We start from the raw sequence: 25,253 nt of genomic DNA, 5'->3' as shown, positions 1-25,253 counted from the left end.
TGGACTTAGCCTGCCTGCAGCCAGGTGATTAAACAGCCAGGTTGCTCACACAAAGCCTATTTGGGGGGTCTCTTCATTCAGAGTATGTGTTTTAACAGTGGGTGGGGGGAACTTTGCAAAGAAGGAACAGACATCTCCCTGAGACTGTGGTGTAGGGGGCAGATCCCCTGTGTGGACAGGGCTGCTCAGGCCCATGGGGGTAGAAGGCCTCAGCAGTGGCTACCCAGGTGCTCTGGCAATCCTCCCAGGAGGGAACGACACCCCTAGTCTCTGCTCCGGCCCCTCCCCAGCACCTCCCTTGAGGGGCCACTGCACTTCATCAGGGGAGATGTGCCCTGTCCTTGGCTATGACTTCAGGTTTGGCTCAGTGCTTTTTGCTCTGCATACTGGAAAAGCTTATCTTTCTCCAGGAATATCAAAGTCACACACAGGACTTCAGAACAATAGGAAGGTACAGGAAAGCGTGGAGGATGAATACATAATCAGCTGTCATCCTATCACCCAGAGCAATTTACTTAAGTGCATTTTCCTCTAATGTGTTTTTTCCTTAATGCAGATGTAAAATTTTGTGTTCTCCCTTTTCTTCCTATGGCTCGACTTCATAGCCTGTTTGCATGCCCTCACATATATTTAACCCTACTCCATGCCCCACTGCTTCCCTATACTCACCCGCTTCCCTGGGTGTCCCTCACTTCAGCCTCCCCTCCTGCGCTCATGCTGTGTGCCTGTCTGAAGTGCAGCCATTCTCTGTTTGTCATTTAGTCCTGCCATGCTGTATGGCTGTCTGTCCCCCATGAAGCCTTCTTGGACCACCTTGGAGAACTGTCCCAATTGTCCATGCGTCCCTGACCCCCTTCCCTTCCTTGGGGTCTGGACCATGGCTTGGGTCCTTAACAAGTGCTGCTGTAGGCTGTTAGGGCTCTTTTTATGTAGACACCCCTCAGGCAGTGGTGCGTTGGCAGATACTTAGCAACTGGCTCTCTGGAAAAAAATGTATTCATATATATACACGCATACATGGATATGTTTATTGCTTTCAAGATGAGTATTGTGTAATTTATAAATAATAATCAAATATACAGTATTCTTTATTGTGAACTCCAAATAGCCAGTTGGTCTTCACAGAATACTTTTGCTAATTTTTGTTGGACACTTGTCTCACTAGCCCTAAGGTGGCAATTGACAAGTACAGGTTGGCTCATAGGTTTATTTACATGAATGAAGAAGACAAAAATGAAATAAAGACTTCGGTTGGAACTTCAGTCATTCAACAACGACATAAATTCTTTCTTCAGTCAAATCATTGTTTTTGAAAATTGGAAGAGTATTTCTTCAATGTTGTTTTATGCTAGTTATTTATTTATTTTTGAGACAGAGTCTTGCTCTGTCATCAGGTGCCAGGCTGAAGCGCAGTGGCACAATCTCGGCTCACTGCAACCTCCGCCTCCTAGATTCAAGCGATTCTCCTGCCTCAGTGTCCCGAGTAGCTGGGATTACAGGTGCACCCCACCGCACACAGCTAATTTTTGTATTTTTAGTAGAGACAGGGTTTCACCTTGTTAGCCAGGATCATCTGAATCCCTTGACCTCGTGATCTACCTGCTTCGGCCTCCCAAAGTGCTGGGATTACAGGCATGAGCCACCGTGCCCGGCCTGTTTTGTGCTAGTTATAATTGAAACAGCTGCAGACACAATGCAGTTCTGAGGTTAATCTTCATTACTAACATTTTTTTCTGTGGCTCTCTTAAGTCTCGATGAGGGGCCAGCAATCTATGGCCTGACAAATCTGGTGTGCCACGTGTTTTCGTGAATGAAGTTTTATTGGAACACACCAGGTTCATTTGTGTATGTATTGTCTGTGACTGCTTTTGTGGTGCAGTAGTGGAGTTGAATAGTTTAAACAGAGACCTGTGGCCTACAAAAGAAAAAATACTGACTGCCTGGCCCTTTATAGAGAAAAGTTAGCTGACCCTTGCTTTACACCAGGCGTCCCCAAACTTTTTACACAGGGGGCCAGTTCACTGTCCCTCAGACTGTTGGAGAGCCGCCACATACTGTACTCCTCTCACTGACCACCAATAAAAGAGGTGCCCCTTCCTGAAGTGCGGGGGGGGGGGGCGGATAAATGGCCTCAGGGGGCCGCATGCAGCACGCGGGCCGTAGTTTGGGAACGCCTGCTTTACACAGTCAACGAAACAATACATCAAACCCTAGTCTATCATGTTTGTCAATTTCCATGTGTAACTACAACCCTCCTGGCTGCTGTTAAGCTCCCAGTGTGATGTTATTGAACACGGAGTTGGGAGGAGGAGATTCCCTTTGGTGCCCCATTCTATAGTATTTCCACCACACAGTACAGCAAATGTAAATAACCTTAAGGATGGAGACAATAGTAACATGATTAGGAACAGAGGAGTTCTGAGTATTTATTACTGTAATCATAAACGTGCTTCATTGTAAGACTTATAGTTTAATTTTTAAATAATGGCTGTGGTTAAAAATCAGCCTGCAAAATTCTTGAGAATTTAGCAAATGGCTTTGTGAGAGGTGAGGGCTTTCATCTTCACTGGGGAAAATGTGATCTCAGCCCATGTGGTCACACATCTCATCAAACCCTAGGCCCGGGGGTAAGTTCTGCATGTGTTAAGGGCCTGGGAGGGTCTTGTGAGCATCAGAAGTCTGAAACTTGAAGAAAGAAGCCTCTTGTGTGTAGCAGAGGCTCCAACCCCATCTGTTGACTAGAAAATTGCCATGTACTGTGGTCACTGTGTGGGAGTAAGACCGTGAACTTCTGCCCACCACAGGCAGAACTGAATCACTTAGACAGATTCATCTAGAAGGCATAGATGGCACCCTGACCCCATTTGACCTGGGCTGGGGACTCCATGGAGCTCTAGCTCAAGGTCAGCTCTGTCAGCCCCAAACCCCAGCTTCCTGCTTTGGAAGTACCAAAGCAGGAAGTACCAAAGCAGGAACTTATGTCCCCACCCTTTCCCCCAGCCTAGAAAGGGAGTAAAGCCAGTGGGGTTCCCGGGCAACGTATGACCTTGGCCTGGGAAGATAATGGTCAGGACCCATGTGAATGGGCATGACTGACCGGAACGAGTTGGTGTTTCCTCTGAGGAAATCACGTGCCCCAAACTCTCCCATGCCAGCTGCTCTGTGGCCTTGGAGACAAGCTATTTCTCTGCTTATTTGCTCCAAGTTCACCCAGAGCTGGATGACAAGTGTGGCTGAGGCGTCTGCATGAAACAGCAGGGAGAGAACAGGAGTTCGGGAGTCACTGGGCTGGGTTCCCATCCCACCATTGCCACTGCGTGTGTGCCCTCGGGCTTGTAACTTCACCTCTCTGAGCCTGTTTCCTTGTAGCTTAAACGCCTCACAGAATTGCTGTGGGATTAACTGAGGTAATGTTTGTGAAGGTATGTTGCAAATGAGAGAACAGTGAACTTACTGGCACCAGGACCTCTGCTGAAACACTAGGTGCCAAGGAACCCACATTCTCTCCCCCTTTATTTGAGAGAGGGTCTTGCCCTGCATGACCATGGCACACTGCGGTTTTGCTCTCTGAGGGTCAAGTGATTCTCCCACCTCAGCCTCCCCAGTAGCTAGGACTATACCAGGCCTGGCTGATTTTTGAACTTTCAGTACAGTTGGGGTTTCACCGTATTGCCCAGGCTGGTCTTGACCTCCTGGGCTCATGTGATCCATTTGCCTCAGCCTCCCAAAGGGCTGGAATTATAGGCACGAGCCACTCTGCCCAGCAGACCCCACGTTCTGTAATGGGAGTGCCAGCAATTGGGGCCAAATTCTTCAAAGTAGGAGGCTCTCAAGGAAGCAGTTCCTGTTCCTATCACCACCTTCCCCATCCCATGTAGACAGACAAGTGGGAGAGGGAGAGTAGGAATTACTGGGAGAAAAATTCAGTTCTGTTCCTCCCATTGTTGGTCTCTCGAGTTCAAGTTGAGGCGTCGATTAGAATCATTTATCAAGAAAGCAGGATGAGGGTGCCTGCCGGAGGCAGAAATGGTCATATTGTTCCAGGCTGGATGCTGGCTGAGGTGTTGGTATTCTGGGTCCCATCTGGTGCCGGGAATATGGGGATGGAGTTCTGGAGAGAGATTGACCCATATCCATAAGAGTTTGTGGGGCTGTTTGGGAACATGGGGGCTGTGCCTCCTTTAGCCATCTGAAGAGAGGAGGCTCAGGCACATGGGGAGAAGCACTGTGATGTAGTTGGCCTGAGAGGATGGGTCCCCACGCCTCAGCTCCCACAGTCCTCAGAGGTGGGGAAGAAGACCCAAGTCATTTCTGAGGCTTTGTACGGGATGACAGTAGGAGGGGCATAGACCTTTGGAGAAGCCAAAAGGGGCCATAGCTGTCCTTCTCAGTGACAAATGGGCTGGGGTCACACCAGTAGGGCCCTCAGGAAAACATATTCACCATCTTCACAGGCCAAGGCCACCAGCAGCAGATGGGACCACAGGTGAGGACCTCTGTGTCCCCCAGCTGTACCCTCGGTGCCAGCTCCCAGCCCCATGGGGGTTTGTAAACTCAAGTTAGAGAACCAGGCCCTGAACAATGGGGGCAGCAGTTCCAGGATAAGGCCTCGCCTTTCCTCCCACCCCACCCCGTGGTGCTCCAGGGAGAAGAGGAGTGAAACAGCACAACTCTCCTATCCCCGCCCCACTGCAGACTGCATCCCCTCCCTGAGTGTAGCTCATGAGAGAAGGGAAGAATGTCAAATCAGATGTGAGATGGAGGTTTCAGAATAAAATAAGATAACTTTTAATAAAAGAACTGAGCAGAAGTTAAAGGAATTTGCCTCAGATGCTGTTAAGGGATGGAAGCATATAACTTGATAGCGCATGGCTGAAGGCAGGGATGGGAGAACTAGAAAACAGTTCTATGCTTCTACTCTTTTAAATTCGGTCTGCTGGATAAACCCCACACATGAGACTTCATTTTTATAGTAGATGGTTCTTTTGAACTTGATGGATTGGATCAAATACATTTGTAGAGCAGACGTTCTCAAACTTTGGTGCCTGTATCAGAATCACCCAGAAGGTGCATTAAAACACAGACTGCTGGGCCTCATACCCGGGGTTTCTGATTCAGTAGGTCTGGGGTGAGATGGAGAATCTGCCTCTCAAACAAGTTCCCAGGGGGTGGCGATGCTGCTGGCCGGGGGACGGCTATTTGAGAATCACTGTAGAAGAGACGAAAGCATCACTGAAACGCGTATTTAACATACACAGCCTTGAAAACAGGCCCCCGAGCATCCTGGGATACCAGTGAGAGTGCTGATTTTATTTCTCTCACCCGTCTGCTTCCTCTGGGAGGAGCGATGCTTGAGCATTGTGTTGGTCCTCCTGTGTGTTACAGAACTAACTGAAAATCCCTCTGCCCTACAAATGAGTCTGTTATGGCACCCAGGATTTCTCTCACACTCACAAGGTCTGCTCTGCCCAGGTAGATTACCTACGACAGCACACCTTCGAGTGGGGCCCAAGGTGCAGAGTGAGGGTTGTGTGAGCGGGGCAGGAACATCCTCCCGCCTGCCCTGTGGAAGCAGGGGCTGTCCTTTCCTCCCGTTCATCCTCGTGCCTCACAGCCAGTCCTCCACGATCTGCTGGCAGCTCCTCCTCCAAGGGGGCAGCCCTGGCATGTGGATCCTGATCAGTTCGGTTTGGGTGAAGTCGATCCTATCCAAGGGGTGGATAGGATGGTTCCCTAATCAGGCCAATTAGAGATCTCATTCTCCTGCCTTTGGCCATCTATTCAGGGATGGGAACGTGGCCAGAGTCGTTTCTGGAACATTTGCCATAGGTATGTGATAAAGTAAGGTCTCTCTGGAAGCTTGAGTCCTGAAGACTGAGGAATCTGGCACTTGCAGGTGTTATGAAGGAAGGGGGTGGAGAGCAAATGAAGAGACTTGGTGACTTTATTAAGGTCATAGCCCCAGCTGCCCCTGAAGCTTATAATTTGGGCCTACCTTTTATGTGAATAAATAAATTCCCCACAAGCTAATTTGGGTTGGATTCTAATTCTCGGGACCCAAAGTCTCAACGAATACACTTACCGGCCTTTTGCATATCTCCAAACATGTTGACTTTCCCCCATCCCACTGCTCTACCTGAGCAGGCCTGAATCTCAGTAACAGCCTCCCAATCCTGTGTGAGTCAGGGGCTTTGACTGCTTGGGGGGGACGCATGCTTCTAAGTAATGAATTCCAACTGACAGCTTGCCCAGTCCACTAGATTTCGATGGGGAGGGTTTGGGGTAGCCTCAGTAAACAATGATCCTGCCTAGCACATTTCCCGGGGGAGGAAGGCAGCACTGATAAACCGCAATTGCAGCCTCATGGTGACTTATAATGTCAAGTCCCACTGCAAAGAACAAGTTGTCATCTGCCTCCAAAGACCTCTAGTGTTCATTAGGAAATTTCCAGAGTCTTTAGACTGTACCCCTTTATTGCCCTGGGCCCAGTTTTATCTGCAAACTTTGACTGCTGTAGGGAAAATGGCTTAGGGACCGCTGGTATAACCTGACACAGTGGGCTCTGTTATCAATTCCAGGCATCTCTTACCACTTTCATCCAATAAAGTTAGCAAAACATCCCCATAGCAGGAATGTGACCTACTCAGTACCTTGACCTTCCTAGTACCGAGGTATAGGAGACCACCACTAGGCAGCTTGGGTGATCCCAGACCCATGTGGCTTTTCAATGCATTTCTAAAACACATAGATCCCCATATTTATGGAAATTGACCTTTAACTGTAAATTTCATAGAAAAGGATTTAAATCGCACATTGTCTGGTGAAACTGAATAAAATTCCGTTAGACAGTGCTGTGATCTTTCTCAAGTGCCAATCACTGCCAGCAGTCTAATCGCTCCCAAGGTTGGCCTCTAATGCTTTCTACTCTTGTTCTGAGGCGGTTCTTCAGGTGGGATGCGGGACCAGCATCAGAATTAGCATCACCTGGGACATTGTTAGAAATACACATTCCTGGGCCCCACGCTAGGCCTATTGAATCAGGAACTCTAGAGTGGGGGCCACAATCTATTTTAAAAAGGTCTTCAGTGAATTCTGATGCACACTTGAGTTTCAGAACCAGTGACCTAATTGACTGAGCTCCTGCATCAGTTTCTACACCACACCCAGCAACACAAAAGACCAGAAGAGGCCAACAGGGACTACCTATTGCTCCTGAAGCAAGCTCCTCAGGAGTCTTGACTCTGGCCCCAGATCATGTATGAGTGGCATCACCCCATAAGACAGGGGCAATTTTTCTACCAAGGTGAAAAGTATCTCTACATTCTGTCACACTGATGACTCTGGACAGAGGACAGGCTGGTCCCTCTGGTGTTTGTTCCAGAGCCTCCGGAGGACATTAGAATATCTGATGGCAGGGACAGGGTGGGGCTCACACCAGCAGACAAAATAGAATAGAGCAGAATAGAAAGATCTCCAAGGGAAGAAACAAACACATTTAAAACCCAAGGCTGGGCCAGGTGGATCACACTTGTAATCCCAACACTTTGGGAGGCTGAGGTGGGAGGATCACTTGAAGTCAGGAGTTCAAGACCAGCCTGGCCAACATGGCAAAGCCCTGTCTCTACTAAAATACAAAAATTTTCTGGGCGTGGTGGCACATGCCTGTAATCCAGCTAGTTGGGAGGCTGAGGCAGGAGAATTGCTTGAACCTGGAGGTGGAGGTTGCAGTGAGCTGAGTTCGTACCACTGCACTTTAACCTGGGTGACAGAGTGAGACTCTGTCTTAAAAAAAAAGAACAAATGCATTTAAAATCCATTCCTCCCAGCAGCCCACATGGATTACAAAGCCACATTTATCTTTCAAAGTAAATAGTAATCAGTCTCAAGCAGCAAGGAGACTCAAATAATGGCCAACATGTGTTGATACTGACAGTGACCCATAAATCTCAATTTCTTTGGCAGAGAATGTTGGGTGGCATTTTAATTCCAGGCCATCAGATGAGAAGGAGAGAGATGCACCTCTGCCGTGGATCTTAGCAGAGCATCCTTGGAAATACAATCCAATGGGCATAGAGTTTAACACTAATCGATGGCTGCCAACATGCTTTGTAACACTCCATTACCCAGATGTGGTGCCTGGCGGCTGAAGCATGGAGCAGCTGAGCCTGGGGTGCTCAAATAGCAGCATCTGAGCAGCCGCCTAGGAAGGACAAAGGGCCTTTGGAGCCTCCTGGGCATGAATAATTGCTCCCTCTGCCCCTGGGACCCCACCTCTGCTTGAACCCCCCACTGCCCCTGGTGTGGGCCGAGAGCACTTTCCACCCCGCCAAACCTTCTTCCAAAGTCCCTCCTGCTTCTCCTCTTGGTGATTTTCTCATCATGTGTGGCGGGTCCCTAGCCTGGTTTTTGTCTTTCAGGGGAGATAAGAAACCTTTCTCCCGCTTGTCAGTTTTTTTTCTGTCTGAGAGTGGAGATGAGTGGCCCTCACTCCCTGTTCTATCATTTGAAAAGGCATTTTAGAGCCGGGTAGATTGGCTCATGCCTGAAATCCCAGTACTTTGGGAGGCCAAGGTAGGCGGATCATCTGAGGTAAGGAGTTCGAGACCGGCCTGGCCAGTGTGGCAAAACTGTCTCTAAAGGCAATGGAAAGAAAAAAAGAAAAAAAGAAAAGGCATTGTAGTTACCCTTTAGTTACTACTTGCCACTCTGCTGTTTGGCACATGTTTCACTGAATCCATATTAGCTGTGTGATGTTGGGCCAGTCATCAGACCTCTTTAAGCCTATTTAAAAATTTCTTTTTGTTTTATTTTGAGATGGAGTCTCTGTCACCCAGGGTGGAGTACAGTAGCACCATCTTGGCTCGCTACAACCTCTGCCTCCCGGGTTCAACTGATTGTCTGGCCTCAGCCTCCTGAGTAGTTGGGACTGTAGGTGTGTGCCACCATTTTTGGCTAATTTTTTTTTTTTTTTTTTTTTTGAGACGGAGTTTCGCTCTTGTTACCCAGGCTGGAGTGCAATGGCGCGATCTCGGCTCACCGCAACCTCCGCCTCCCGGGTTCAGGCAATTCTCCTGCCTCAGCCTCCCGAGTCGCTGGGATTACAGGCACGCACCACCATGCCCAGCTAATTTTTTGTATTTTTAGTAGAGACGGGGTTTCACCATGTTGACCAGGATGGTCTCGATCTCTCGACCTCGTGATCCACCCGCCTCGGCCTCCCAAAGTGCTGGGATTACAGGCTTGAGCCACCGCGCCCGGCTAATTTTTTACATTTTTAATAGAGATCGGGTTTCACCATGTTAGCCAGGATGGTCTCGATCTCCTGACCTCGTGATCCGCCTACCTCGGCCTCCCAAAGTGCTGGGATTATAGGTGTGAGCCATGGCACATGGCCGTTGTTTTTGAGACGGAATCTCGCTCTGTTGCCCAAGTGGAGTGCAGTGGTGTGATCTAGGCTCATTCCAACCTCTGCTTCCCAGGTTCAAGCAGTTATCCTATCTCTGCCTCCTAAGTTGCTAGAATTACAGGCACATGTCACAGTGAGTCAGGCTTTCACAGTGTTGGTCAGGCTGGTCTCAAACTGCTGACCTTAGGTGACCCACCTTCCTCAGCCTCCCAGAATGCTGGGATCACAAGCATGTGTCACCATGCCCGGCCTGTTTTTCTATTTTTCGAATGGGGACAATACTAGGATTTTCCTTTCACGGTTGCTGGGGGTTAAGCGGAATCTTCCAGGGAAGTTCCTAGCCAGGCCTGGCATATGGTGAAGGCCTGCTTAGGCCTGCGGGCCTTTGCCAGTGCTGAGTGAGATGCGCCCTTTGCACCCTGAGAGCCTGAGCCAGCCACGCTGCAGGGCACCTGTGGTCTGTTTTGGGTTTCCTCCCCAGGGAGGGAGTGCCTCGTACTTACCTTTGTCTCCCTAGTCCTGAGCTCAGGTAATGATTCAGAGTATGTGCTTGATAAATGCACATGAAGTTAGGAAGAAAAGGAGGAAGACTGTAGGTGAGCCCCAGAAAGTCCCACTCCTGAGCTAAGACGAGGGGGCTGGCGGACGCTGATGGGGACATAACCCATGCCTTCACCTGGTTCCATGGGAAAGTTGCAAGAAACTGCTTGAAAACTGCTTAGAAACCTTTTGGCAGACAGGAAGGGACTGGAAGGGCTCTCAACCCTAGTCCAGGTGAGTGGAGAGTGATTCATCCAAAGTCACATGGCCCCATTTGGTGACAAAATTTGGAACCTAATTTATGGCTAAAGTTTACTAGCCTGGGAAGTATTCGATAGCATGTTAGGAACTTGTTGCAAAGGGGCTGAGCTTCAGCAGGAATAGACATTACTAGAAACAGCCAGAAGACCCTAGGGGAGGCAGCTTGGAGTAACTTTCTGGGTCCTACTTCCCCTTTCCGGTAGTTATTAGGAGTCTCCGGCCTGCCACCCCTCCCACACTTTCCCCACAGCCACTGCCCGGTCTGCTTCAAGGCCAGGCTGAGCAAGGTCTTTCCCTGCCCCTTCTCCATCAGCTCTGGGCACTCGGTGGGAAGTGCATGAGATCAAGTGTCAGGTGCGCGCAGAACAACACTGGCCTCATTTCAAACCTCATGGCATTCTTTTACTAGTTGGGAACATGACTGTTCGGCTGTGCGAGCCCCAGTTTCCTCGTACGTAAAGTGAGAATAACAGCGTACACTTTATAGATGACAGGTTATTGTAAGAATTCAGCCGACTTAAGCAAAATGCTAGATGTCATATAAAGGGATATCTGGTTGGATTTGAGTCAAGGGCCTGTGTCTTATTTTTCTTTGTATTTCTTCCCATTTCCTTGTGCCTCCGCTGCTAGAACACTACCTATGTTTAGCTGTAGGTGCTAATTACCAGTTCACGGGAGAAATGAGACGTTATTTTGTGACCTTTAGAACTTTGCTTCTCAAAGTGTAGTTCAGGGACCAGAGGCATTGGCGTCACCCAGACCACTTGTTAGAAATTCAGGATCTTGGAGCTCATCCCAAATCTACTTTAAAAAAAAAAAATACAAAAACGAAAAACAAAAAAACTTGTTGTATCCAGCTCCCCAGGTGATTCACAGACATACTAAACTTCGCGAAGCTCTGCAGTGGCAAGCACAATTTGAAGTGGGCAGAACTGAAAACTCTCATTAAGGTCCTGAGCATCGTGGTGAAGTGATATGCAAGAAAGCTATGCAAACATGATAGGCACCCCCCTCTTCTTACTCTTGCTGGTCTGGAAGGGGTTTCGTGGTTCCACAGAGACTCAGGGACTTAGAATCACTTCTATAAGATCCATAATGGGAACAGAGCCAACGTGCGTGTCTGTGTGTGTGTGTGTGTGTGTGTGTGTGTGTGTTTTCCAGAGAAGACTTGTGGTCTGGAGAGCAGAACTCCCTCTCAGTTGCTGCTCCTGTCACAGATGTCGAGGGCAGACTAGTCAAGAGCACAAACAACTTCAGACCCCAAGTGGTCACTTCTAGATGAGGAAGTAGGGCATGGTCTGAGTTAGGTCTCCTGGGCCTCTGGGATGCCCTTCTGTTATCTCTGGCAGGGGTACAGAATTTTGTCAGGTGAAATTACTTAAAACTCACTTGCTTTTTTCTTTTTGAGATGGAGTCTTACTCTGTCACTCAGGCTGCAGTGCGGTGGCGTAATCTCAGCTCACTGCAGCCTCCACCTCCTAGGTTCAAGTGATTCTCCCCCTTCAGCCTCCCAAGTAGCTGGTACTACAGGCATCACCACCATGCCTGGCTAATTTTTGTATCTTTAGTAGAGAAGGGGTTTCACCATATTGGTGAGGCTGGTCTTGAACTCCTGACCTCAAGTGATCTGCCTGCTGGGGTTACAGGCATGAATTACCATACCAAAACTCACTTACTTTTTAAAGGCCTATGTTGCTTAGCCCTGTGATGAAGATTCAAACATGCAACAGCTGTTTGCCATGTGCCTGCTCCGTGCTGGGCCTGTGTGGGTCCTGGGGAAGCAACAGTAGCTAAGACTGGCCGTTGCCCTCAGGGTGCTTATCCTGTAGCAGGGGGAGAGGTGTGTGAGCAGCTAGCTAGGCACAAGGAACTGGTGCCATGGAGAGAGGTCTGCAAGGGGCCACGGGCCAGTGGGCAGTACAGATGAGTGTGAGCATTGGCACCAAGCCACCAAGATGCTCACGACCTCAGACCCTGGGGAGACAGGACAGAGACACAGCAAACAAGGCAACAGGAGGATGCTGAGGGGATCCCAGTCGGAAAACTGCTACCAACAACAATCTTGGGGCAACTGGGCAAATTGGAGTAAGGTCTGGATATTGGATAATATAAAATGATCTTTAGTTTTCTTAGCTGTGGTGATGGTACTGGGGCTATGTAGGAGAATGTCCTTAGTAAGAGACGTTCATTCTAGCTACTTTGGAGGCTGAGACGCAAGAATTGCTTGAACCTGGGAGGTAGAGGTTTTAGTGAGTCAAGATCATGCCACTGCACTCCAGCCTGGGTAACAAGAGCGAAACTCCGTCTCAAAAAAAAAAAAAAAAAAAAAAAAAAAAAAAGAAGGAAACATATACTAGTGTATGAATATTTAGAATTGAAGTATCATGATGTCCACAACTTTCATATGGAATATATGTGTATTTCTTTCTCTTTCTTTCCCTCTCCCTCTCATCTCAACTGGTTTGAAAAGTGGCACACTCCTAAATATGCACACAGAGAGATATAAAGCATATATACCAATATGCAAACAATTATTGAGTCTAACCTATAGGAAATATGCAAATTCATTGTATCATCTTTTGAACTTCTTTCTGTATTTGAATACTTTTGTAACGAAAAGTAGAGAAAACCACCGAGAGTCGTACATGAATCGGGTGAGTGTTATAATGTGACTGTTTAGGAAGTAGATGCCTGCTTGTGTCAGTTTTGTGGCCAGCGATGGATGGTCTCACTTCATCCTCAAGACAGCCCAGAGGGGTTCTTTATAATAGTCATCATCTCTTTACTAATGACTGACCGACGTCTGCAGGCCTTGAGTGATTTGTTCAAGACCACGTGCTGGGAAGTGATGGAGGTGGGACTCAGGCCCAGGTCTTTCCACTCCAAATCGAGGTCTCTTTTCCCACCCAGAGTCTCCCTCAGGGACCTGTGGTTTATTTCCACTGTACCAGGAGCCCCTGTTGATGGCAGGATCTTGTAGCCCAGACTTGAAGAGGAGCCCAAGAGTTTGTCCTCCCAGTCCCCGCTCTGTCCTCAGGCACCGGCCATCATCCTACCCTTCCATTTGGGCTTGGCAGGGTGAAGGAAGGGAAGCAGGCACATGACGGGAAAGTGGCAGCCGGCCTTGGCCCCTCCCCTCATCTGAGGCCTGGGCCACTCGAGGCAACTGTCTGGCTGAAGCCAGCTGGTCGGGGAGAAACACCTCTCAAAGCCAGAGGGAGGGGCTCGGGGCCCACACTGAGCACATCCATGCACAGATGATGATTCCTTAAGGCGCGGAGCCATAGGGTGACTTTTATTGCTCATTCGCGCATGAGCCAGCTAAATGGTGCTTTCTTAGTCTCTTGCCAGTTATTGCTTATGCTGCCAGAAAGTCCCCATCACTCTGTTGAAGAGGGCAGGTGCCCCTCCCTAGACCAGGCTCCCTGGGACCCCAGTCCCCCTCCCACCTCGCTAGTGATGGCCAGCCAGCTCCTGTGTGTCTCAGCCATGCTGCTGCTAGGAAGCAGGTCCAAACAGGGGACTCTGTGCTGCCTTCACCCCCTCAGCATAGACCCCCCTGTTTGGGCCTGGTGTGGACTTTATACTCTCTTTCCAATCTCCTATTTGTAAGCCTCTTTTCTAACTCAGAAGCCTCCCGGAGAGTTGCTGAAGCAACCAAGAGAGATTTTCGGTGTTCACTGTATTCCCAGGGCCTCGCCCAGGACCCGGTCCCAGCAGGGCCTGGAAAAGTGTCTGGTGGGTGTTATGGGCTGAATTTTGTGTTTCCTCAAGTTCATGCATTGAAGTTTTTTTTTGAGATGGAATTTTGCTCTTGTTGCCCGGGCTGAGTGCAGTGGCACGATCTCGGCTCACTGCAACCTCCTCCTCCCAGGTTCAAGCAATTCTCCTACCTCAGCATCCCCAGTAGCTGGGACTACAGGTACGTGCCACCACACCTGGCTATTTTTTAAATGTTTTTAGTACAGACAGGGGTTCACCATGTTAGCCACGATGGTCTCGATCTCCTGACCTTGTGATCCGCTCGCCTTGGCCTCCCAAAGTGCTGGGATTACAGGCATCTGCCACAGAGCTCAGCCTCATACGTTGAAGTTCCAACCCTCAGTACCTCAGAGTAAGATTGCTTTTGGAGGCAGAGTCTTTAAAGAGGTGATTCAGGTGAAGTAAGGTCACTGGGGTAGGCTCTAATCTAATGTGACCGAAGTCTTTCTACGAAGAGGAGATTGAACACAGAAAGAAGACCATGTGCAGACAGGGAAGAGAGGCAGACATCAGAACACAAAGAAAGGCTGGGCGCGGTGCCTCACGCCTGTAATCCCAGCACTTTGGGAGGCTGAGGTGGGCGGATCATTTGAAGCAGGAGTTCAAGACCAGCCTCACATGCGTGGTGAAACCCTGACTCTACTGAAAACATAAAAATTAGCTGGATGTGGTGGTACACACCTGTGATCCCAGATACTGGGGAAGCTGAGGCAGGAGGAGTGCTTGAATCCTGGAAGCGGGGGTTACAGTGAGCTAAGATCGTGTCATTGCTCTCCAGCCTGGGCAACAGACCGAGACTCAAAAAAACCCAAAAACAACCCCCAAAACTAAAATGAGATCTCTCTGAAGGCTAAGATATCCATGTGGGCTCTGAGAGGGACCCTAGCACCACGAAGAGTAAGCATCAGTGAGAATCACAGGAACTTGGGAGGCTGCTGCTGCCTGTTCGCCCTTCAGCCAAGCCCACGTTTCAGCTACAAGAGAGAGGAGATTTCTCTGGCTTGCAGGAGAGCTGTGAGCTTCGAATCAGACAGGACTGGATGCGAATCTTGTCTTGGCCCCTCACTAGCTGAGTGGTCTAAGGAGACTTTCTTCAACACTCTTAGCCATGATTTTCCCATCTGTAAAATGGGGATAATACCTATCTCACAGGGTGTTTTCATGGATTAATTGACATTAAGTAGGCATAGAAGTTGGCACATTTAAAAATTCTCAAAAGTAATGGTGTCTATTTTTCTATACATCTTAGTTCTATTCAAGAAATGTAAGAATTTTCTTCCAAACATCATCAAATATATATTTTCATTGTCGGCGCTTGATCAAACACTGCTGTGTCTGGCCCCGAATAAGACGGTACTGGGGAAGAAATGGCAGCATGGTCATTGACTGCTTTGGCTGTTCTCATAGAATCCCATCTTTGTTTTCCTGGTGTCTCTGAATTGCTGGCATCTTCCTGGAATCTTTGAATTGCTCAAGGCAATTGAGTCAATTAAGGTTCAGTTAGGGTAAAAGGTCACATGCTTAAAGTGAATATAACTTTGCTTCCGCATTCCTCTTTCCTGATAAAGTTTAAATAGCTGATAGCAGGGGAGGTCACCACTGCAGGTCTCTAGGCACCATGATGACCATTCTGATCAGCCCAGTTGATGTCCAGAATATCAGTGTGGAAGGGACTTTATTACTCCTGAGAGATCAGAGGAGGTAAAGGGCGTTACCCAAAGTTGTGCAGCTAGTGCATAGGTATTAGAAGACCTCAGAGGCATTACTGGAGTTCCTTTGTGTGAGACAACATGAAAACACAGCGTAGCAATAAAAACCAGCTCTGACATCAGCCAGACGATAATATTCAGAAGTGAATGGAGACAATGCCCACAGAATAGAAAGATGTGCAGCACAGACCCTCCTCATCTGTGTTTGCATCAAGACAGGGAGGAGGCCACTCCAAAATCAAGAAACATGACTAAACATTTCCCTCTTCTGACTAACAGGAGTGACTTGTGCTCCTCTACCAATGCCAGCTCAGCCCTGTTTTTTGTTTTCTCATCTGCTAGATCATTTATTGATTACATGAAATAATAATTAGGGATACTTAGTTAACTGTTATTGTGATGCCTAATCACGGAAGTGCCCTCCTTTTTGACAGAATCCAATCTAGAATTCCCCTTGCCTTCCTACCCATCCTTAGACTCGTCCAGCACAAGCCCATGACTGGAGTGAGCTCTGGCTTGCTGCAGTAAGCCACAGAAACTAACTTGCAATTGATGTCAGCTGTGTTCCCCATGGTCTGCCGATGGTGAATGTTTACATCTCTAAAATGGGAGTAAGAATTCCTACCCAATACTGCTTACAGGCCTATTGTAAGAATCAAGCGATATAATTCAGATGGGAATTAATTTTTAAAGTTGAAATTGCTATAGTCTATAAGTGAGTATGATGTAGAATTTCCAAATGGTTCTCTTTTCAGACATAGAAGAAGATATTTTTAATGATGGGAGATTCCTATTAAGCTTCTGTTGTGTTCCTGCTTCAGTCTCATGGGTGTTAATCTTTCCCATGATTTAATGTTAAGTATAGCAATTAACAGGAAAATTTCGAAGGGACTTGCCCAAAGTTGAGACTTGCCTTGGAGGAAGAGCTGAGCGTTTGTGGGTGCAGGGCCCAGTGAGCTTGCAAAACTGGTCCCTGCTGGGCCCAACCTCTTCCCTTCCCTGCTGGGAACCTCTCTCTCTATCAGGGAGTGGCCAGGCTTTTAGCCAGGCTGAGAAATAAGGTTATCAACCCATCTGGGAAAGGCAGCCTTTTAAAAATACCAGCCTTATCAGTGGTCTGCCCTGCCTCCAGGATGAGGTCAAAAGTTCTGAGACTGCCCTTTGTGGTCCTTCCCTCTGGCCACTTCTTTTTATGCACCCCATCCCGGGCCTCCCCAGAGTCTCCAGAATTCCCAGCTTCACTCTCCCTCTTCCAGCCTCCAAGTCAAGCAAGGCTGGTTCATGCTTTTTTCCTCTGTGTACAATGTCCTTCTACTTCTTGAAGGAAAAGTCAAGGTTCAAGTCAGACATCATAAAGTCTTCTCAGCTAATCGCCTCTGCCCCAGGGCTCTCGTAATGTCATGTATGTAATGTTATTTACAAACGTATTGCATTGTGTTGAAATTATGCCCCTCTTTCAACTTCCAGCCTCCCTTTCCCCGCCCCATAAGGGGCTAGAGACCCTGGCACAGAGGGAGATCCTTGGTGAATGGATGTATGCTTTTCATTTTTGTATCCTCAGGGATACACTTTCCTGGTACACAGGAAACAGCTGCTGTGGGTCTTGTTATGTTTTTAGACTTTAGACTTAAAGCAGTTTGTTTTCATACCACTTGGGTTTCTCTTGGGACAAGGAAGCTGGAACATTTGTCACTGGAAAGTTTTTAGCAGTCATGGAAAGGGCATTCCTAGTCAACAGAGAGCCCATAGCTGTGCCCAGCTTTGGTCCTGCCCCACTCATAGGAAAAGAATTTTCTTGATCATATTTTCGGGCCTGCCAAGGAGCTGCTCAGGGTGGATGGTTAATTAGCTTTTACAGTGATTATTTTTCCACCAGTTATAAGTAATGTGAAGCTTGGGAATTTTTCTTCATTTCAAGGACTGCTTTCTTTTTAGCATGTAGATATTTTATTTTGGATGAATACATTTTCATGAATGTCTTATAGTTTTTAGTATTATTTGGGTTGTAGCTACTAGGGAAGAGATCAGTATCTGGGAGGAGTAGATATTAATTCTCACCCCCTCAACCCAGGAGAGTTAGAAAGGAAGTGAGCTTTGTCCTGTAGCCTCTTGTTTTTTTTCTGTAGGGAGCATCCTAGCCTGGAAGTCAGTGGCCTACATTCAAGTCTTGGCTTTGTTTTTTTCTAGTGGTTCTCTGTGGTTCGCACACCAGCAGTATCATTTGGGAACTGGTGATAAATACAAATATCCAAGTGCACTCCAGGCTCACTGAATTAGCAGCGCTGTAGTTAGGGCCCAGAATCTTATTTTATCAAGCTCTTTAGGCGCTTCTGATGCCCATGACAGTTCCAGAGCCACTGATCTAGTCAGACCCCTTTATTGTATCATTTTGTAGTAAATTTATTTTCTGGTCATGTAAATCATGAAAGTCATTATACCGTGTATCCATACAATAACATTACATAAAGAGTGGGAGGGACAAAAGGTTAGATAGAAACTCAACGTATAAACATTTTCATGCATTTTCTTCCAGCACTTTTTCTCAAACACATGTGTTTTCACACAGTTGGAATCCCAGGACACACACAATGAAGCCTGTTCGTCATGTTGGAACACAGGCGCTACTCAGCGTTGCCACATATATATATATATATTTTGAACAGTCTCATTCTGTCGCCCAGGCTGGAGTGCAGTGGCGCCATCTGGGCTCACTGCAACCTCCACCTCACAGGTTCAAGCGACTCGCCTCCCTCAGCGCCCCAAGTAGCTGCCATTACAGGCGCGTGCCACCACGCCGAGCTAATTTTTGTATTTTTAGTAGAGACAGGGTTTCACCATGTTGGCCAGGATGGTCTCGATCTTGTGATCCGCCTGCCTTGGCCTCCCAAACTGCTGGGACTGGAGGTGTGAGCCACCGCTCCCGGCCCCTGAGAACTGTTCTTAAGGGCCGCTGCCACTCCGCTGGAGAGCCCCGTCAGAACCGACTTCACCAGGCCCTGAATGTGAACCCGCACGCGTGGAGGAGAAGATGCTGCAGGCAGAGGCCTCCTTTGCGTACCATGCATTTGATGATCTTCACTTTTTCCCCATGCCTCCCCAGCCCTAGCCAAGCCCCACTGGGGAAAAATGGAAAAGAGGGATGCTTCTGGAAACAGAGCCCCAAGTGGGGAGGGAAAGGGAGGTTCGCTAACCGCCCCGTCTTCCAGTCGTCCAGAAACTCCGTTCTCCCAAGCTGGAAACCCTCTCCTGAAACCCCGAAGCAGCTGAGATGTCACTGCGCTACCTTGTGGCCGTGGTTTGAAATTGCACCTTCTGTGGAGCAGCCAGGCGGGCGCCCGGGCTCCTCCAGGGCGGGAGTGACTGAACTTAGTCTTCTCGCTCCACGTGGATGCCCGAATGTGAGCCCGGATCGCCTTTCTTACCACGGCTCCCCCACCTGCTGCGGGACACACCAGGCTCGGCCCCCTTTTTCTAGTTAACACCTTGCGGCTGAAGTCCAGCCTTCTGGGCAGAAATCCGGAGATACTTTTGGCTCCTGGTCAGCCCATTTCTTTGGTGGGCTGAACCCCAATTCCCGGATGAGAGCGCCCCACTCGAAACAGTTCACCCTCCTGGGGATCAGTGCTTAGCACCTTCCTGGCTGTGAGAACTGCCGTGGCCTCTGTTTTACGTGGAGCCCGTGGCTGTCAGGGACACCCATGTTGAGGCCAGGGTGGTGACACTCCTGCGATGATGAAATGGGGACTGTTCCACCCTGTCTCGGGGCCCAGCCTCTCTCTGCGTCTCTCTCTGCTGTGCTGCCTGCGAGGACCCCGCGTGCCCACAGCACCGTGGCAGCTGGTGGGAGAGGAGGGCGGGGAAAGGCCGAAGTGGGAAGCCAGGCACTAGATTCACTTGGTTTTTGGCTGTGCTCTCGGTGGGTGATTCATGTTTTCGGGTCAGCTTACAGACCCTGTGCCTTCAACCGGCAGCCCTGCAGTTTCTCGCTGCGGCTCAGAATGAGAGAATGGGGGTTCCAGTCCGTAGTCCCTGTGAGAGGCAAGCAGAGTGGAGGACAGGCTGCTCTCGCCTGGCCTCTTCAGGGTGAGCCTTTCAGCAGGACCACAGGCCCGCTCAGCTGTGGGGCTAGGAAGGCTGGCCCTGGATGGGGGAGGGCCTCCTGCAGAGGAAACAAAGAGAGCCTTTCCCTGGCGTGCTGTGGGCTGGCCCTCTGCTGATCCCAGAACTGTGTGCACTCCTGGGAGAATGAGTTTCATCTCTGGACTCTCCCTCAAATATTAGTCATGGATGACGTTCCATATAATTGTGGAGGCTTCTCAGAAATCCGACAGGCCCTCCTGGGTAGTGGTTTTGAGTGTGGCTGAACCTGCAAGGTTGGGTGGATGTGGCAGGTGGGAAGGGACAGTGAAAGATCCCTTTCCCAGGGGTCGTCTTGGGTTGAGCAACCTAACTGTAGCTGATCAGGGCCATTTTATTTTATTTTTCTTGTACATTTAAGTACTTAAAATCCTTCAAAGCCTTAAACCCCTTTATATATCTTGAAATATACTTAGAATCTCCAGCAATATGCAGCATGTGTCCACAGTTTTTCTTAAAAGTTATGATTCAGTGTGTAGATTGTTTAGTCCTGTTTTTTCCTTCCTATCTTATTGCGTATATAATTTCCTTCCTTCTTTCCTCCCTTCCTTCCTTCCTCTCTTTCTATCTTTCTCTCTTTCAAGATGGAGTCTCACTCTGTCACCCAGGCTGGAGTACAGTGGCATGGATCTCAGGTCTCTGCAACCTCTGCCCCCATCCAGGTTCAAAGGATTTTCCTGCCTCAGCCTCCCAAGTAGCTGGGATTACAGGTGACTATCATCGTGCCCAGCTAATTTTTGTATTTTTAGTAGAGACAGGGTTTCATCATCTTGGCCAGGCTGCCCTTGAACTCTTGACCTCATGATCCACCAGCCTTGGCCTCCAAAAGTGCTGGGATTATAAGCATGAGCCACTGCGCCTGGTCTGCATATACAATTCTCTTATACTTGCTTTTCAAAGCTGCAAAACCAGTTGTTACCGCACTTTTCAGAGGTCACAGGTCCCTTTGATAATCTGCTGAAAGTTATGACCTCTGCTCCCCACCCCCCACAATGCACATACACATAGCCTTGGGCACCATATCAGGAGGCAGGAGGACTCTCCGAAACTCATCCTCTGCGCTAAGTAAAACGGTGAGTGCCTAGGGGCCAGCAACAAACTTCTGTTTCTGGACTTCATCATTATTGCCCCCGAAAGTTTCTGTGACTTTTAGTAATCGGTATTCAAAACGAAGCCTGTTTGGAGTCGGACCTGGCAGTAGCTGGAGTCCCTTACTACCATGTTTTGTGCTTGGGCATTCGAATTGTTTCCAGTTTGTTTTGCTATCATCACTGTTCTATGGGGTTATTTTTTTCTTTTTATTCCTAGATGGTCTATTTTTTGGAAGGTATTTAGGCTTGAAAAGCCCATGTACTTTATGAGCTGTGTACCTCTGCTAAAGTCTCCTTCTCTTCTGTCCGGATACCATCCTTCAAGACGCTACTCAAATGTTGCCTCCTCCTGGAAGTCTTCCCTCCGCTTGGAAGTAAACTCTGAATCTGTACTTACTCCTCTCTCGTGGTGCTCATTACACACCATGTTCTAGTTGATAACATTTACATATGTGACTCAGTGGTATACCTCGTGTATTGTATTTGACATAGAGAATGGATCATTTTAATGATCCTCTGCTCCGCCTTCCGGGTTCAAGCAATTCTCCTGCCTCAGCTTCCCAAGTAGCTGGGGTTGCAGGTGCCCACCACCAGGCCCAGCTAATGTTTTGTATTTTAAGTAAAGATGGGGTTTCACCATGTTGGCCAGGCTGGTCTCAAACTCCTGACCTCAGGTGATCCAATTGCCTTGGTCTCTCAAAGTGCTGGGATGACAGGCGTGAGCCACTGTGCTTGGCTGACATTCTTTAGAATTGTGACAATGACAGGGAGGTCAGCTTTTGGTTATATTATTGTATTTACATTCTCTGTGGGCAGTTGTTCTTGTGTGGGTGGCACATCCTCCCTTCAGCCCGTCCCGTGGCCCCTTACTTCTCCCCACTGCCCCACTCCTACCCCATTTGACCGTAAATTCCGGCAAGGTGGGGACAGCTGTGCAGCCGCCTGTCGTCCAGGGCCCACAGCACAAGCGTGGCAGTTTGCAGGCCAGGGCCCTAGCGAGATCGCCTTAGGATGTCCTCCCTTTTCCTCTGTGGGAGGCCAGATTTTCTTCATACATTTCAAACAAAGCAACACATCACAACAGACTGAATACAGAAAGAGGTAAGGGAATCCAGCCATCTTTTGTGAAGCCAGATACTAGAGAAATTTGCAACATTTCTTTGTAAAACAGTATCACTCTTCTGCCTCATTTAAAAATTATTATTTGGAAAATACAAATTATTTTTCATAAAATGATTATATGTGTGAACATGGAAGGGTTTATTATTTTAGAAAGCATTAACAGATTTTAAAGCTTTCTCAGTTTTAATTTCTAATGCAGTACACATTGCTATCTCACAAAAGGAACACTGTGGTCCTCAATTATTATTATTATTTTTGAGATGGAGTTTTAGTCTTGTTGCCCAGGCTGGAGTACAATGGCGTGATCTTGGCTCACCACAACCTCCGCCTCCCGGGTTCAAGTGATTCTCCCGCTTCAGCCTCCCGAGCAACTGGGACATAGGTATGTGCCACCATACCTGGCTAATTTTTATATTTTTTAGTAGAAATGGGGTTTCACCATATTGGACAGGCTGGTCTCAAACTCCTGACCTTGTGATCTACGCGCCTCAGCCTCCCAAAGTGCTGGGATTACAAGCGTGAGCCACTATGCCCAACCTCCTCGATGACTTTTAAGAGAGAAAAAGTGTCCTGGGAACAGAGTGTGAGTTGTCCTCAGGCACTACCTTACATATGGCAGATGCTCATAGATGCTTGTGACATTCACAAGGGACTGACTGGATAGGTAGCTTTCCACTGCTCCTAGGATTTGGAAGCTGAGGCTGGGGTGGAGGGAAGGGAGAAGGCGCCTGTTGATAGAGGGCCCAGTGGAAGGTGGGGCTTGTCAGGGTCTGCAAGCAGCAGCTGCTCTTTGGAGCCATGTTGGCTCTGATGACAATACCAGTTGGGGGACCTGGGTCTCAGGCAGTGGGGGCTGGGCGTAAGCGTGATGTGCCATGGGGTCTTCAAGCAGCTCACTCTGTCCAGTCCCCCTTAGTGCTGACAGCAGAAACAACAGTCTCAATCTGCCTCTCTGGGAGAGGAACTGAGCGGAATGTTTTTCTAGAAACCTCTGGCTGTCAGATCACTGGGTGTGGGCTTGACAGAGAGCGTTGCGGCCTCAGAAGACAGATTGAGTCTACAGGAACTTCTCCGCGCTCTGCCTTGACCAGTCATGCACCCGCCGGCGAGGCACTTAACTGCCAGCTTACTCAACCATATGGTGAGGACGAGATAAAATGTCCGTGGAGTGCCTGGCACATGCTGGGTGCTCAGCACATTAGTGACTCCATTAGTCAGATGTCATTAATAATAAATGCTCAAAAGAAGGAGGCTGGGAGGAGGGCTAACGAGGAAGTGTCCCGGAGGGAGTTCTTCCTGGTGCGGGATGAGTTGAAGTACGGCATAGACGATGGTTTCTCAGCCTCTGCACTCATAAGCTTTTGGGCTGGATAATTCGGTTTTGTGCGAACTGCCCTGTGAGTTGTAGGATGTTCAGCGGCATCCCTGGCCTCTACCAGCTAGATGCGGGCAGGGAAGCCTCTCTCCCGGATCTTTACAACCACAAATGCCTCCAGACATTGCCACGTGTCCCCTGGGGGGCAAAATTGCCCCTGTTGAGAACCACTGGTGTAGAAACTCACCTGTGAGTTTCTACTTCTACAAGGGCTCCCCCACAGGACCCCGGCTTCCCTTCAGTTTCCCCAGAAAGACGTCACACTAGCCACATGCAACAGATTGGGCTCACTCACTGCAGAAGAATTCTGCCAAGAGATTCTGCTTCCAAGAGAACAAGAGGCCTCCTCACTCTGATCCTCCTTCCCGAGGAACCCTCTCGCTAATAGTGGCCATTTCCCTCAGCAGTTGCGCAAACCAGGCCCCGGCGAAAGAAGCAGACTGACCAGGACAATGAGATTGGTCAAGGAAAATCTGGACAATACCCAGAAGCCTGGAGGAGGCCGTTTCTCCCTTCAACCTCGACCTCAGCACGGAATGCTTCCAATTCCCATGCTGCAAAAACTGTCTGGGCCAATCGACAAGTAGAATGGATAAGCTACACGCAAAATGCTACAGCAGTGAGATTGAGTGAACCTCCACTGCATGAAACTCCACGGTTGACTTGCACAAAAGTCAGGTCAAATGAAAGAAGCCAGGCGCAAAAGAGCAACTGATGTGTTTCTCTTAACGAAAAATCTCCCCAAAGGCAAAATCATGTATGTTACGGTTCAAAGGGCACACAAGGAAGGCTTTCGGGACCGGTTCAGCTTGCGAGGATTTATTGAGGTTTATGATTTTTGCCCTTTTCTAGATATATGATATAAACTTTAAAAAAAGTAAGCAAATAAATACAACATTCTTGGCCAAAAGGCCGGAAAGGCCCTTTAGCAAAATCATTATGAACCAAGGGAATAAAGATTTCCAGCAATTTTACCTGTATGGCTCTAAATTATTAGGTAAGGGTCAATTTTGAATGTGTGGCTTTACAAATGACATGATGTATCAAAAATAATTAGTATAGTGCTTGGCACAGAAAATACTTCATGAGTGGTAATAATTAATGCTACTACTCAATTATTAACTGACCTAGGATGTAAAAATCATAGTCAAATATAAAGGAACAGCCCTTTGTCTTAAAGGGGGAAAAAGTTTCTGAAATTTTTAGGTACGTCCCCTGTTGGTAAATTTCGAATTCTCAAAGTTTTCAGAGCTTTCTCCAAGCTTAGTCCTAGAGAAGAGAAAAATCTACCTTTGCGTTACTAGCTCCTGACCAGTGACCAATACCAAAACGAAGTCCCTAACACCTGTCTGGATTGGCCAAATTGTTCAATTAACTGATCCATCATTTATTGGTCCACTGGTTAGCCTGGAATCTGAGCTCCACTCTACCTGCCTGATCAGGCATTTGATCTGTCTTTGGCCACCAATCTCGTTTATGAATTCACAAGCAAAACAGGCGGGAGGGCGGTTGGATTCTTCAGCCTCAGATGAAAACACTGGCAAAAAAACAAAGTCTAGAAATTGTGCAATGATAGCTCTACTTCAGACCTGACTGGATATGGAACTCTTACAAATTCCTCTCTCTTCTGAGAGAGCCAGGCAATTAGACAACCCCAAAACGACAGAGCATTTCATTGCAAGCCTAGCTCCCTGGTTGCAAATTAGATGCCACGTTAACTCTCAGGAAGATCCGAATCGCTTTCAAATCATTCTCCACTGAATAACTTTTAGTATGACTGTTTCCATATCAGATATGCAAGAGACTTGACTGCTAGCTGCAGGCACTCTTAGAAGACTTTTGATCCCAGG

At 48.2% G+C, this 25,253-nt stretch overlaps 1 protein-coding gene across 2 annotated transcripts in view; it reads right to left on the bottom strand.

Moving 5' to 3' along the window:
* LIPC (lipase C, hepatic type) overlaps positions 1–25,253 on the bottom strand; it is a 186,019-nt gene that overhangs the window by 123,327 nt on the left and 37,439 nt on the right. The gene's annotated exons all lie outside the window — the stretch shown is intronic.

The sequence above is a fragment of the Saimiri boliviensis genome, chromosome 2 (genome assembly GCF_048565385.1).
Source record: "Saimiri boliviensis isolate mSaiBol1 chromosome 2, mSaiBol1.pri, whole genome shotgun sequence".
NCBI lineage: Eukaryota > Metazoa > Chordata > Mammalia > Primates > Cebidae > Saimiri > Saimiri boliviensis.
This window is presented reverse-complemented; position numbering and strand designations above follow the sequence as displayed.